The sequence below is a fragment of the Symphodus melops genome (assembly GCF_947650265.1).
Source record: "Symphodus melops genome assembly, chromosome: 11".
Lineage (NCBI taxonomy): Eukaryota > Metazoa > Chordata > Actinopteri > Labriformes > Labridae > Symphodus > Symphodus melops.
The window spans coordinates 15082232-15097420 of NC_136701.1; the positions used below are offsets into that span (position 1 = coordinate 15082232).

The window sequence follows — 15189 nt, forward strand, 5'->3', positions numbered from 1 at the left end:
AACTGGACCAATTTCGTGTGATCTAGAAAACGGATACACCAGACCATGATATGCCATGTTGCTATTGCCCACACTACCACACTAAAGATGTAATTACGGTACACCTATTTCTATGACTGTTTTGTTCTTTCACAATTCTGGGGATTTGGAAAAATAGGTCGAGTTCTTGAAAAAGTAATTGAAGTAAATATGTCAAATGGATGTATGCCAGCTTTGGGCTTCTCTAGCCAATCTACAGTATTACTATAATTATTCCACTGAACTTTGCCTTCACAGGAAGTAATCATGCATTTTTTTCTCTCACAGACAGCTTTTATGACATTCACACATATTGTGATAAAAAAAAAAATACAAACTTTCTACCACTGTGAACTTCTTGTAGAGTTGTGTTTATCGTGTTCAAGCGAAGAGACCGTATGAACGCCCCTCTACACAATATCCTAAGTCCAATTATTCTGAAAGTTCACCACTTGTGAAGTGTTTGAAGTTTTCAGAAATGGCGGCGCCCGTCGTCTTTAGTTTTTCAATGGATGGCAGCCTATGACGAGTGTTAACCTAAATTGTCACCTTTGTCACCATTGTCTCTTTTTCCTCTGCAGGGCATTTTAACACAAAGCATCAATGTACCGTAAACAACAGTGTAAAGTAAGCATCCGTGTTCCCGTACAGTATATATATACCAATCAGTTGGCTTGCTCTTCCTGTACACAACCTCACAACATGGATTCACAACTTTACAAGTTCCATTTGAAGGCTACATAATCAAGGGAGCCATAATGTTACTATATAGCAACATGTTGCCCAATTCAAATGGTATTTGTTCGCTTTTTTATGCTGGAGATGCGTTGCTGGAGGTACATGCAGTAATTTCCACATAATAACTTGAGTGATGCTCTGTGTTTCATATGTTTTTCCAGACGGAAGCTTGTGGTTGGCATTTTTAAATGTCTCTTCAGAGAATGACTGAGGCGTGCAGATGGCAGACCAAACCCAAAATACCAACTCGATTCACATTTAAATCTGTTATAACAAAACCCTGCCAGAAAAAACCTATTTTAATATTTGGACTATAACATCCTCTCTGTCCACTTAACACTCTGTATAAAAGCACTCATCCTTTTATCTTGGGGCAAATTGTGCAACACATCTTTCATAATAGCTGTGTCCAACCTGGAGTAGAACTAGGAACATTCTGTCTGGCTGCATCCTAATGGCAGATTAAAACACCACAGCTCTAATTGTTACTAATTGACACGTCCAATTACCTCTTCTAGATAAACAAGCTTCTCATTAGTACAATAATTAGCCAGATAATGAAATCCTTGGTTTTGGATGACTTCTTAGTGTCATAAATGATCAAAGGAAAGGGACAGATGAAGATAAAATACAAACTTAAATCAAATAGGAATCACATCAGTGAACATAGGGCACTTGAAAAAATGTCTTGACTCTGTTATTCTCAGGCATTTTCAATACACAGTCCACGATTTTAGATTATATAATCCACCCATGCAAGAGTGCCACCTCCATAAAATACTTTGCAGTCTAGAGTTGTGTTAGAAAGAACAGATTTTGTTGGGAACAGTTCTCATTTTCATCTGAGTGCTTTGATGAGCGCTGAGTTGTGTTGGTTATATTCCATAGTGGTGTTTTGCCTTTATTTGTTATGGCATGAAAGAAAGACATGAAATGTTGGGCATAGAGTGTGGGGGATGACATGCAGTAAAGGGACTGGGTTTGGATCCAACAGCCGCTGACATGAGGATGAAAGCCTCCTTGCATGGGACCATAAAATGTGATAATTATTCAAAAAAGTAAATTAATTTTGTTACTTTTTGATTCATATGCAAATTCACATGGAGCCTCATTCACCTAAAAACAATAATAAATCAGGGAAACTCAGAGGGAAAAAAATTATGTTTCCATAAGGGAGCTCACTCAAACCCAAAAAAAGAGGGGTAACTCAAGCTCATTCCAGAAGGAGAGCTCTGAGTCTGTTACTATGGAAACTGAGTCTGTGAACCTAACCGGTCAGGTTAGCAAGTTTTCTTCAATGAACCCTAATCTCCATCTCCTCCCTCTTATAGAGCAGGAAACGCAGTTTCATTTCCTCATTCATTCACACAGTCCTTATCACATGCGTGTTATCAGAGTTTCACTATTCACCTCTTTATGAGGAGGCTGCAATATTACTCTGCGGGGAGTTTACGCCATGAGATGATAATTTAACAAGGCCGAATTAGTGAACTACTGTAAAATGATATTTAGTCAAGGCTACTACTTTAATAGGCTATGTCAATTATGATTATAATAATAAGCCTTTTATGCCTCAGCCTTTTCTTTGAATTCTATTATTATATTTTGTTTTGAGCTGCTTCCAAGTCCTCTTTTCTCTTGCTGGATTGTGGAAATATTTTGTTTCACATCACCATTTTCACTTGTTATATTGACCTATAAGTGTGATTTAATATTAAAAGAATAGACCACATCTAATCTAACAGACTGGCTTTATCAGCAGTTTTCTCCCACGCCACTTCCCGCACCGTATGTTCACATGAAGATGTATAGTACAAGAAGTGTAAAGTGGGTGGGCTTTTTTGGTCACCTGTTGCAATGGTAAACCATAGTATAGGGGCTCCATTAATGTTGGCTTTTTAAAGCCGTAGTTGTCTCTCTTTTTTTTTTTTTTTTTGCTGTTGCTGGTACATACACATAGGCCAGGAATACCTGGATGCAGTTGCACAAATGGACATGCACTTATGGAGAGATGTCGGAGTAAGCGGCTGCGAAGGGAAGAGCCCCCCATAGTGAAAAATAAAATGTAGATACAAATTAGTTTAATAAAGAGTAATTCATCAAAACAAAACATTAAAAGTGTATTGTAAATACACACATACATTTGTGAGTAAGAAAGTGCAAAATGTCTGTCATAAGTGACAAGGTGGTTAATGCAAATGCCATATTGGACAAGAATGTTGTAAGCTCGGATTCAAAGGTGTCAACTGTTTTAACACACCTCAGACTCTCAGGCAGTTTGTTCCAAAGGTGCGGGGCATAAAAACCAAAAGCTGCCTCAGCTTGATTTGGGCTACAACCTATTTAATACACTCTAAGACAAAACAGAAACTTATTTTGTCTAATTAAATTGTGTATGTCAACTGAGGCTGTAAAAGCAGAAAGCTATTATGGGTTAAGCATTTTCTTTTACCAAACTAGCCAGTACCTAATCAATTTACTCAATTTTTTAAGTATATCATAATCAAGATAACGTCAACAGCTGTTCTTTACCATCATCATCCATATCAAAATAAAAACCATCATTATCATAATCAATATCATTAAAAAAACATAGGTGTCAATGAAAGAGCTGGGTCTTTAGCTTTTCCTTAAAGAGTCAAATGGACTCTACAGATTGAATGGAGTTTGGTAGTTTGTTTCCCCAGTGGGGGTCGACAGAGCAGAAGAGTCTAGGCAGAGACTTAACTTCATTCAGACACCTTTCATTGGCAGAAAATAGTGAGCGGGTGGTATGGATGAGCATGTTTAGGTAAGGTGGAGCTGTTTTTGTAGCTGTGTTGGAAGCAAGCAGCAGGGTTTCAAATTTGATTCAAGCAGTAACCGGGATCCAGAGGAGGGAGATGAACAGGGGAGTGGCATGTGGTGTTTTGGGCATGTAAAGATCAATTGTGCTGCTGTGTTTTAGATCATCTGCAGGATTTTGATAGTGAATGGAGAAAGACCTGCCAGTACGGACTCTTTCAGTTTTTAACAAACATGCATATACAAGCCTGTGTCTATCCTAACCAAATAATCCAGTACACACACTGAACAAGGTCGTAACTAAAATATAATTTCATGGACCTTACAGACAACTTTTCAAGGATAAAAAATCGTGAGCAGTAGAAGGATAAAAAATCGTGAGCAGCAGATGTGAGCAGTAGATGGTTATCACATTAGATCAACAGCACATTAAATGTATTTGTGAAAATGTGGAAACTGACAAATTAGAATAGGAGAAGCAGATTGATCAAAAAAGGGATTTGCTGTTGTCAGTTTTTTTTATGTTGTATGATTTATCCATTCACATCAAATTCACACCACACAGTTTGCACATTGAGCTTGTGTGGGCACCTCCAATTCCCCACCATAGATCCCGCCCTCCATCATGAATCTTACTCACTCTTTGATGACTAATATATGAGATCTGCACATTTATAATGCAGCATAGTGCCTAGACAGATAAAGAAATAAATATCAGAACATAAATAAAGCAGTTGAAAAAGAGCAAAATCGAAAGGAAAGATAAGTTGGTGTCATGTTACATGACTGTTTTGAGATTTGTTCATAATGAGTATTAATTCTTCTTTACAATCCACTCACACTGAAGTATTATGACAGAAATGTAAGGGGGAGGTGGGGGGGTATTCATAGAGAAAAAGATATGACAACTTTTGAATCCACAGCTGAGATTAGACATAAATATGTAAAAAATACAAGCATTGTTGACTGATTCTAACAGTACCATATTATCATCTTACCTAGAAATCATAATATATGTTTCTACACCTCCGACATGTTTCTGTTTAAAATGTGTAGTAAAATAAATATGTATTTGTTATTTGTTTAAACTTGACAGATTATCTTTCAAGTATACAGAAAACTATAAAAAAAAAAAGGACATATACATGTATGGTGCTCTGCTACACTAATGTGGCCTGGGGTGTCACAGGTCACAACATGCCATCAGGAAGACGTCCCTGCGTCCCTGTGTCTTCCACAATGTTGACATGCTTTTAGTAAGTTCCAGTCATTTTGCAAGTGTTGTAGTTAACTTTGTTTCGATTTTGGTTCATCCACAGGTCTTGGGCAATTTGCACACTCCATAGTGGTGCAATACCAGCCTTGGTGTTGTGGTTGCCCTCTGACATCAGTCTACTTCAGGCATAGCTCCTATCATCACGTTGTTTCCAACCAGTCGAACTGGAACACGGCTGACGGTTAAAAGCTGCAAGGCTGCTGAAGTTTTATAATGTAAATATGCACTGCTGGAAAATCAGCATGGTTAAAACCTGACCTTCTGTGATCTGTATGTGTGTCCCTTTGTGTGCAATGGGAATTTAACTCTACACCAAGCTACATCTTCGGCACTTTACGTTTACCAAGCACTTAGCACATGATAGTTCGACCCCGAAAAGGTCACAGCACACCATGTAACCACGGTGACAGCTTTGCCATTAGAAAAAAAAAAGAGCTGGGATCAGAGCTGCAAACTGAGCTAAAATCAGAACACAATTCTCACACACACACACACACACACACACACACACACACACACACACACACACACACACACACTCACACACACTCACAGTGGAGTTTAAAGAAGGAAAAGAAAGGAAATTGGAAAGAAGGAGGAGTGAAGTTAGAGAAAGACATTATAAGGAGAAAGGTGTTGACAGCTCAGCTGCGATCTTTGATTCTATCTTCAGTTTGACCTTAATGCACAAAGAAAAAGGACCAGAAGACCTGTTCTTTTTATCCATGTTTTTTATTCAATTGGGCATAAGAGACAGGCCAATTGTTCCTAACATGCAGTACATTCATTCTGCTCTTCTTCCTCCTCTTCACTATTTGATGTAGCCGTCAAAAATGAAAAAAGGTTGTTGACACAGAGACAAAGACAGAGTCATTTGTTCAAACTTGCTTTTGCAAAGGACATGCATAATGTTGCCATGGTAACATTTGACTCTGTTGCTTTTAAGGATCCCATTCTTTAAGCATGCATTAAAGCTAGTCCCACTTTAGGTCAAACGGTAAAACAAAAAGGTGTTGTATCAATATTCAGGTAAATGGTTATATTACGCCAACTTTTAAATCCTCACAGTCACGTAGACTGTGAAGGATGGCAATAGTCCTATGCACTTGAGTTGACATGTTCTTGATTCTTAAAATAATCACAATTGAATCAAACAAATGCTCTAATTTCCGTTAAATATGTCATATTGGCCCTGAAGGCTAAGCTTTCTTACAAACGTCCTTTTTTAGACGCTGTGGCTGTGAAACCTCGATAATCCATTTACATCAAACTGAGGATTTGTTACCTGATCCTGTTTCACTCTTGCTCTCTTGCATAAAAGAACGAGAGAGTGGGATCTGTCCCTCCCTCCATCTCTCCTCCGTCTGTGTCTGTGATTGCCAGGTGAGTGAGTCATCCTGTTAAATCCAACATCTGTGTGCCACATATCAGCTGTGAAAACAACAGCTGGCTAATCGCTGAAAACAAAATAAGCAAATAAGCAAACGTTGAATGAGACACGAGTCTCATCCCAGTTTAGGACTTATTTAGGATTTATAAAACAATAAAAAATTTACTGAGCCTTATTTCAATTTCAAAAAAAGTTGGCTTCTTTCTGTGCTCCTGTGAAAACTAAACATCTATTACTAATATATTTGGTTTATTTGGTGTTACACAATGCAAGCTTGTTTAATTCCAAACCACAGAATGTAATTATTCCACACAGCCTTCTTATCTAATGACTGATGACAAATTAGTTTGTTCCACTGTTCAGTTTGCATTACATCAGACAGAATGCTTTGTCCCCATTGTGCTGTGTGGTGTGTTTTTGTTCCTTTGTAACACCACTACCTGAATAATGATAAGTGTTTCCAAATTGAAAAAAAAATAAAAAATGTCCAAGTTAATTTTAACATTCTTTTCCCGTGGATATTTAATTCAATTTTAACAGTGGTACTCATTTGTACAGTAAAAACAGCCTCGTTCAAATTGTATTTAATGATGTTTTTTTTTAAACTTGATGATAGCTTGCTATGTCTATGCTTTGGATGTGTGCTGCACAGTCTCTTTAGATTTTCATCAGTCAAAAATGACCAAAGGGATTTTTTGGCCAGCGGATTTGTGATTGCCAAATCCTAAATGTATAATTGGTTAACATGTTAGAATTTTCCAGGTTTTCAACCAGATAGTCTGGTCCAAATAAATAATTAGGCCAACAAAACAACAGCAAAAGTGTAAAGTTACAGAAGCTTTAGAACAGGGCAGAAATGAGAAGAGGGTTCAGCTGACATCAGGTTTCATGGCTTCATTCATTGTTGATCACGCGGAGCTTTAAGCCACTACCACGAAGATCAAATAACCCATCTGAGCAACATTTACACGCCAGTATTCCCACTCTCCCCAGTCTTTTTCAACTCAAACATGTCCTGAAGTGTTTTGCTCATTAAGTTAAAATCTTCAAAATCTAATTTATGCAACAAAAAAAATTACGATATGAAAATGTTTAGGAGAAACAGAATGACATATAAAGAAGTTGTTAGAGCATATTTTAGCATGTAATAGTGTTTTTCATCGATAAAAATAAAAGATAATCTCTTGACAGTTATAGTAGCACCACCATCAGGGCTCTTAAAACACAAAGCCAGTTAAGGACTGTTGGCATCAGACCTGCTCTCTCTGAAACATCATAGAAAAACATCCAAAAGGTAAACAAGATGAAACAACTGCCCCCTGGAATGTGAAAATGACTCCTTTACTAAAGAACTAAGAGCTGACTCTGGTTTTGATTGAGCAAGTACAGACAAGAACAGGGAATGAAAAACTTTTTAAAGTCATGCAGGTCGGCTCTCTCGTCCAGGGGAACTACTACACGTGGGGGGGGGAATTTGATCAGCTGCCCAGACTTAAAGCACTTGAATCTGCTATCGTTGGGCTTGAGCAGTAGTTAGGAAAAGAGCTCTCCAGGCCTGTGTGGGCCTCCCCATGTCAGATTTTAAAATCACATTAACCTATACTAGCGTTACAAACCTGACTCTTTGAATCATCTGTCATCATTAGACATGCAATAAAGACTTGCCAAGCTCTGACAAGAAGGAACAAGTGTGCAATGAGGAGATGAGTTCACCACAGTGGGCATATACTAGAAAACGCCATGATCAAAACCAGGATAAAGCAGATACTCAAGTCAATCTTACTGTAACGCACTCACTGATGGATTTACGTTAAAACAGGCTAAAAGTCAAGGTATTGTAATCACCAACGAGCGTTAATTCTTTTCGGTTATAGATGGTAACACTGGTTATGTTTTTGTTTTTTCTTTCCTTTGGTTTCCAAAAGCTTTGTTAAAGGTAATCTAACTTCACCTCAACACTCCTCTCTGAGGAAACCACACTAACAGTCCTTCAGCCAACAAAACTGTTTTTAATGAATGGAATTTGTGACAGTTGGCAGTTGCCCTCCAGATGTGAATAACAATACAACATATCTGCAAGACTCATAATTACAAGCGTTTAGTGTCTTCTGCTCTGTCTAACCCCGGTGTGTGTGTGTGTGTGTGTGTGTGTGTGTGTGTGTGTGTGACACATGGATCAGTGTCAGTTGGAAATTGGTCAAGCATAAATGATACACTTATTATCAAGCACATGCAACACGTTATACCAAAATAGGGTTTGTGGTTTAAAGGAATAAAAATGTGTTGTTTTTTTTTTTGGGGGGGGGGGGGGTTTCATTCATTTCATTTCATTAAAGAGACAGGGCAGTGGATAGAATAGGTCAATGGGGACACAGAGAGTGGGGAATGACATGAAAGAGAAAGAATCCAAAGGTCAGATTCGAACCCGGGCTGCTAGCTTGATTGACTATGGCTTCTAATGTCCTGTTCTTGTGCATCAATGACTATATAATAAACATTAGGCTTATTTTTTCCCCAGTTCCCGCTAACATGACTGTGACAGTGACAAGTAGACTAAAACCATTTGTCTCTGTCTGCTCATGTGACTGTCCAGCTTTTGAACTTCAAGTCTCTTTCACTGTTTATCTTCACAGTGCATTTGATTAGGAGTCTTGCTAGCAGTACATTCAATAGTTTGCTCATGGGGAATGTAAACAGCACATCCACCTCAGCTTACCTCGTTCACTGGTTGCAATGAACTCTGGAACTCCCACAACGAAGTTTAAAGTTGTTTTCCCTACACTTGATTCACATGAATCCTCCACATTCACAGAAAATAACACTGTGTCCTCAATACACTTATAGATAAAAAAATTATAATTTGGGAAATGTGAATGTCAAGGTATGAAGATAACCAATTTTTCATCATTATCTCTAATATTTGCAGCAGGCAAATGCTGGAAAATCCAGCCGTGGGTTGTACACCTGTCCACTCTGCACCCACTCTGTTTTCAGCTAATTGGTGTTTGTGAGGCTGATCTCCTCTAAAAGCCTCCTTTGCTGCTGATAGATCATATTGCCTCGTCAACAATTGAATCAAAGGTCACTGCGGTCAGTTGACTTGAAGGTTAGCTTAATGGTGTGCTTACTATGCAAAGCAGATACTAAAAGAAAATCTAAATCTTTGCTGTTGGGTTCATGTGTGAACTTCTGAAACCACTTGCTGTGCCACCCATATAACAAGCTTACTTAATAACTTTTATATGATTCTTTTTTTATCATTTAGTTGTGCCACTTGATTGCCAATGTTTTTCAGTGTTTATGTCGCCTTTTCTCTGCAGGGATTTAAGAATGTTTATGCCAAAGACATCTTGAAGCATCAAAATGCCCTAGCCTCCTACTAGTGGTATTTTCCATTTAACCCTTGATGCATTCAAGGTTTAGCTCAATTCAGGATAATAGTGAAAGGTAAATAACTTGCATTGCTCTAAAGTGAGGCGTAGAGGAGTGATCTTCCTGTGATTTAACAAACGTGTCCCATGCCAAATGCAGTTAATACAAAGTGAAACTACATCTTAATCCAAATAAATTGGTTAGATATTCCCTGCAAGCAAAAAATGTGTACAATGTAAGCACTTAAACACTTACTGAATAGGCAGAATTTCTTTTAGTATAGTAAAGCAGGAAGACGGACATGTTCCAATACAATCCAGGAATCCCACAGATTTCCTGTCTAATAGAGTACATGTGTTGACAGTATGGAACAGCAGTACACGTTGTCCTCTAATGTATGTATTTGTTATAATCTGCTAATTTAGGGTTAGGCAGAAGAAAGAAATACTGGGTTTTCTGTTTCGTGTGTGTGTGTGTGTGTGTGTGTGTGTGTCAATGACACTTCCTGAGGAAGAAGATTTGGAATGACTTGCAGATTCCTTTTAAAGCGTTCATAACTGTATGTATTCACAAGCCTCTGTACATTTTCCATATCCACATGTCAGTTTATTCTTTAATCAGACATGTGGCTGGCACAATATGTCATGCTGTATATATAACAGCTCAGCACTTGGATCAGTTCTCATAAGGCTTTGATTATTTGGGTCAGATGAGTGGCAGCCATTCTCTGTCTAGTTGGAACTCTCTCAGATTATCTCTAAACTGCTGCTGCTTCTGCTTCTGTTTTTTTCCTTTTTTTTTGGGCACTTTGCCTACACAAACACACACTCGTCACACACAAGGCAATAACTTGTTTGTTTGCAGTCTGTCTGGAAATCCTTCCTTGCTGTGTTATTTCCATCCTTCCTTAAAATGTTTTCTCTTCATTGTCGAAACCCAACTAAAGACATGCCAAAGGGTGTGAACTGCCTGTTCAAATCCTTCCTCCCTTTCTGGACTTCCTTCTTAGTAGAAATTCTTCCTTCCTCTACTTTGCCTCCTCCTCGACATATGATGTAACACAGTTGTGTTAGATAAGTCCTGCTATGTCTGGCTGCTCTAAAGTAATGCAGACTGGGGAATGAACTTAATTACTTATTTAGAGGAGTTAAGTTTTCGTTTGGTTCACTATTCTGAGTTGATTAAATTATTCATTCTAATGTGTTTTGTCAAGTCAATGAATCCGTTTATGGTGACCCAGTTGCTGTTTTGACTTTTTCCCTTCTGGCCTGAGATCTTAATAACATATTTTGGTTGTTGTATCAGTACTGTACTATTCTTTACATTGTGCAAAATGAAATACTAAACTTAATTCATTAAACAACTTTAACAAAAGGTCACTAAAAAGGCACAAAAAAGACAAATTGTTTATCCTACATTTATTGCAAATTAAAGCACTTGAAAGGCTCCTTCAGTTTGTGTTTGTAACTCATATTAACTTAAGACCAAGGTGGTAGGTTAAAAACAAAAGCATGCAACTCAATCACACCGGTTAGAAGATAAACTCTGAGTTCAGATCAGACATAAAGAAATGATCATCAAATAGTTGTGTGTGCATAGAAAGAAAACACGGTCTTGGGATCTCTGATGTGCAATTATTATCAATATGTAACTATCAGTTTATAGTTAAAGGTGGGAAGTTACATGCAGATGTTCATTTAGTTTAGGCCAATGCAAATATTTTGGACATGCAGTGGAAATGATAAATGGAACTTTTTTGCTAATGTGTTCAAAACTTGCCCTGACTTTATTTATTCATGTAACTCTTACTTATTATCTCTTTGTTTAAGGTCTGTATTCAGAGGATGTTGATGCAGTTTGATGTCATTAAGTGTCCATCTGTATTTTTTCTTTGTTTTGGCTATCACTGTCAAGACAGCTGCATTCATCACCACAGCTGTATTATGCCGATGTGTTTCTGGGATGTCCCATACAGTGACTGTCACCGAGGGGTTGATCACTGTGAGCCTCTTCTAATGCTCTTCCTGAAAGAACAGTAATTCTGATCTCGTGGTTGTAGAGATTATCAAAGGAGTTGTTCACTGTGAATTCACTTGTTGTCTTTAGAAAATGTAATACAGAGATTTATAAGGAACCTCCACAGTTACACCAGCTTTTTTTTTCTTTCTTTTTTTAAATAAATGTAAAGGAAATGCTGTGTGAAGATCATGGTCATCAGTTATCGGGAAACCTTTGAGCTTTATCGCATTCCAACAGCATGTAAGATAACGTGAGAATTACTACAAAAGCATCAGCAAAAGAATAATACTAAATGATCATTCTAATTCTGCAAGGATCATTTACTCACCTGTAGCTTTCCATCTGATATTGCTTACCAGGCTCAAAATTTTGGCGGACGATGAAATAAAGAGTCCAGCCACTACTAATAGGGGAGACTTGTGAGCACTCTTTTACGCAAACTACCTTCACTGATATTAACACCAGTTTGTTTATATCGAGGATAGATGTTATGATACCTGCAGCATTGCCTGCATTGTAGTTGCTTGTGCAAATTCGTTTCTGACAGAAACTCAGATCATTTTTTTAAACAACACTCAGATAACTGTTAGCTTTTAAACATTCCTCTTGACCCGTTACTAAAGTAGGCCTTTTCTGTGTATTTACAACACAAGATGTACAGCCAACAGATTGTGTCAGTGATTTATATTTGAACAACATGTTTGTCTTCTTCGTTCAGTCAATCGAGCATTGTGTTTTCTTTTGTAAATTGGAGGTCAGGACAATTTAAGCTAAATATTGGTCTGTATTTGTTCTTAGCACATTACATTACAGTACATTACATCAATGAATATTCACAAGCCTCTGTAGCGGCATATTACCTGAATCTGTTGCAACCTACTATGAAGAAAGAGCAAGATGTATTACACAACCACACTAACATACTTTTATGTATTCCCAGTTGCACATACATGCACATGCAGGACCACATGTCCCGTGTTTTTTATTATTGATTGGTAAATAGGATCACCCATTGTTATCTGACATTAAGAAACTCAGAGTGTTCCCTGCGATGTTTTGAGAACAGTGTGGTTTTCTTAGGCCCATAGGGAGCTCCGGCCTCTCTCAAGCCATACTAGCTCTTAATGAGACACACACATGCACAGGACACACTCACTCTGCTCCTTCTAATCAAATGACTTGCATGGAGGGCCACACCTGCCCCCCTTTACTTTTTCTCCACATCTTCTCCTTTTTCTTCTCTCTTTTTCTGGCTGCATTTTTTTTTTGCATTTGTCCATCCTGTTTTCATTATATACAGATACAACAGCATGGGGTACTGCATCTTTCACTGCACTTGTTTTTTTTTTTTTGTCTCTTCTCCTCCTCCTCCTCTTCTTCTTCACCCCAAGCTGACTCTGCCAAACACATCACTCAAATTAGTCCCTGTTGAGGTCCCCTGAAGTGCCGTCAGAAAACTGTATCTCTGATGAGAAACCTTGTCTGATGAAGGTGAACAACAGAGTTATAGTCAATGAAAGGTCACCAGCCTGTTGTTGTTCCCAAGTAGGCCCTTTAAATGCATTGAGGGTAAGACACTGTTTAAATTATCCTGAAAGATTACGCCTGAACTCGTGAGGTCTTTTTTTTAAAAAATATATTACAATGCCGTGCCTCTCAAACATGTCAAGAACTTTAATAGCATTGGCATTTAAAAGTCCTGTAAGTGAATTAAAGTTGTTAACAAAGGGTTAACAACAACTTTACTAATTGATTTTTTTATGCAATTGCAAAACATTTTTAAAACCCACTACTAAAGTGGGCTTCTTTTTGCCGAGTTGTACGTCATTTTTAATGTACTATCTTTCACTTTCAGACAAACTGACTCTTCAATCTTATAGTTAAACTATGTAGAGTCCTCATGTGAAAGACCTTTTCTTTAGACCTACAGGTTGTAAGCATACCCGTTTACCCTTCACTCCCTGTTAGATCCACAATTCTTTAGAGAAAGAGCTGGTCTGGGAAATACTTAATGTCTATATTCTGAAAGGGCACTAAACGATTGACTTCATAGGCTATTTGTAGACAAGGCACCGAAACATGAAAGCTATGACTCTAAACGCCTAATCCTGATAACATGGGAAAGGAGACTTTCTCCCCTTACTGACAACCTTACTCGACCCATCAAAGGGCCCTCAGATTGTAGCCAATAAGCGTCCTTGGTTTGGCGTTATGTAGGAATGGCAGAACATACAGTATGCTAAGTTACAGCCAATAATGGCTCCTCTCTCACTCCCTCCGTGCCTGAGGGTTTACGATGGCCAACGAAGACACGTTTTGACAGATTCACCAGCAGAGAGAGTTTCAGCAGGGAGAGAGGGGCGTTTACCGGCAAGTGTCAAACTAGCTGCTTGGTCAAGTTAACGCAGATGATAGTGTGTGACAATAAACCGGACGAGTAGCCTATATCTTGAAAAAAAAAAAAAAAAAAAAGCTGAGACTTTCACAGTCAAAACCAGAACTGAATGTAAAATAGTGTCAAGATGTGTTTTCGCACAGTTCGTCATTAATTTGCATTCGACTGCCACACAGGAGCGCCGTCTTCTCATTTCCCCGTATGGAAGATTAAAACGTAAACGTCATTGTGTGGGGGAAAAAAAGAGAAGCTTTTATTTTGAAAGGGTTGAGGCGGATGCGCTGTTCTCTACGCATTGCAACTTGTCGCCGTTTCACAAACTGTCCGCCATGCTCTGCCCGAGTTTGCAGTTGAGTGCACCAGGGCAGCACGGCCGTCTTATATAACTTTAAACTACTCACGGCTTTAATGGCGCAGACGCGGCCTCGCGCGCTGCAGAATTGTCGATTCATTGCGGATTTGTTGTGAAAAAAAAATCTTTGGACAACACCTCGATCGCTGACTTTTTTTCATTCTGCTGGTGACGTGCGTCAAAAGTTACCGAGCGATCGGCGCTCACGGTGGGACTCGGCAGCCCCAGCTATGTCAGCGACCGTGTTGTCTGAAGTGAGAAAACAGTAGATATTTCGGACGATGTTTTTCTGCCAAACAGAGGGAGTGGCAGCAACAAATCCATCTGACGTTTCACCACGCATCACTATCGCGAGGAAAGTCTTTTATTGGAGTGCTTGACTATTTTGGACATTGCGTTATTTCTCAATGTTTTCTAACCTGGACCAGCAGGAGATGACCTAACCGGTGTAGCGCATCCTTCTTTCACCACAGGTACGGTCTACTTTCAGATATAACAACTTGTCTTCTAGTTATAATGCAAAAAAAAAAAAAAAAAAATCCAACATTAAAAGGAAGACTGTAAACTGTATGTGCCACCGAGGAAGGCCGACTGTACGAGCGAGCGTCTCCGGCGCGTTGACAGCCCGGTGCCGTTTGACATGAACATGCTGACGATATCGCTGCTGAGGACTCAAAGGACAGGCCAAAGGTGTCTTGTTAGAAATAGACACATTGTTGAAACTTTCGCTGTTAAAAGGCTGCTGCCGTTCAGCCCCTTCGTCCGTAAGGCGGGCGATCCGCGCAATGTCCTAACGCAGCCAACAGGTTGCAGTAATTCTATAATGATATGAACGGAACAGTAAA

At 38.7% G+C, this 15189-nt stretch overlaps 1 protein-coding gene across 3 annotated transcripts in view; it reads left to right on the forward strand.

The window, feature by feature from the left end:
• Positions 1-14281: 14281 nt before the first annotated feature.
• The window catches only part of LOC306831123 (glucocorticoid receptor-like), a 61573-nt gene continuing 60665 nt past the window's right edge, over positions 14282-15189 (forward strand). For 2 of the 3 annotated variants that reach the window (XM_079355040.1, XM_079355041.1), the window contains exon 1: positions 14282-14817. The gene's annotated coding sequence lies outside the window, so the exon portion shown is untranslated. The remainder of the gene's footprint in view (positions 14818-15189) is intronic. The other variant, XM_079355042.1, reaches the window with a different exon arrangement.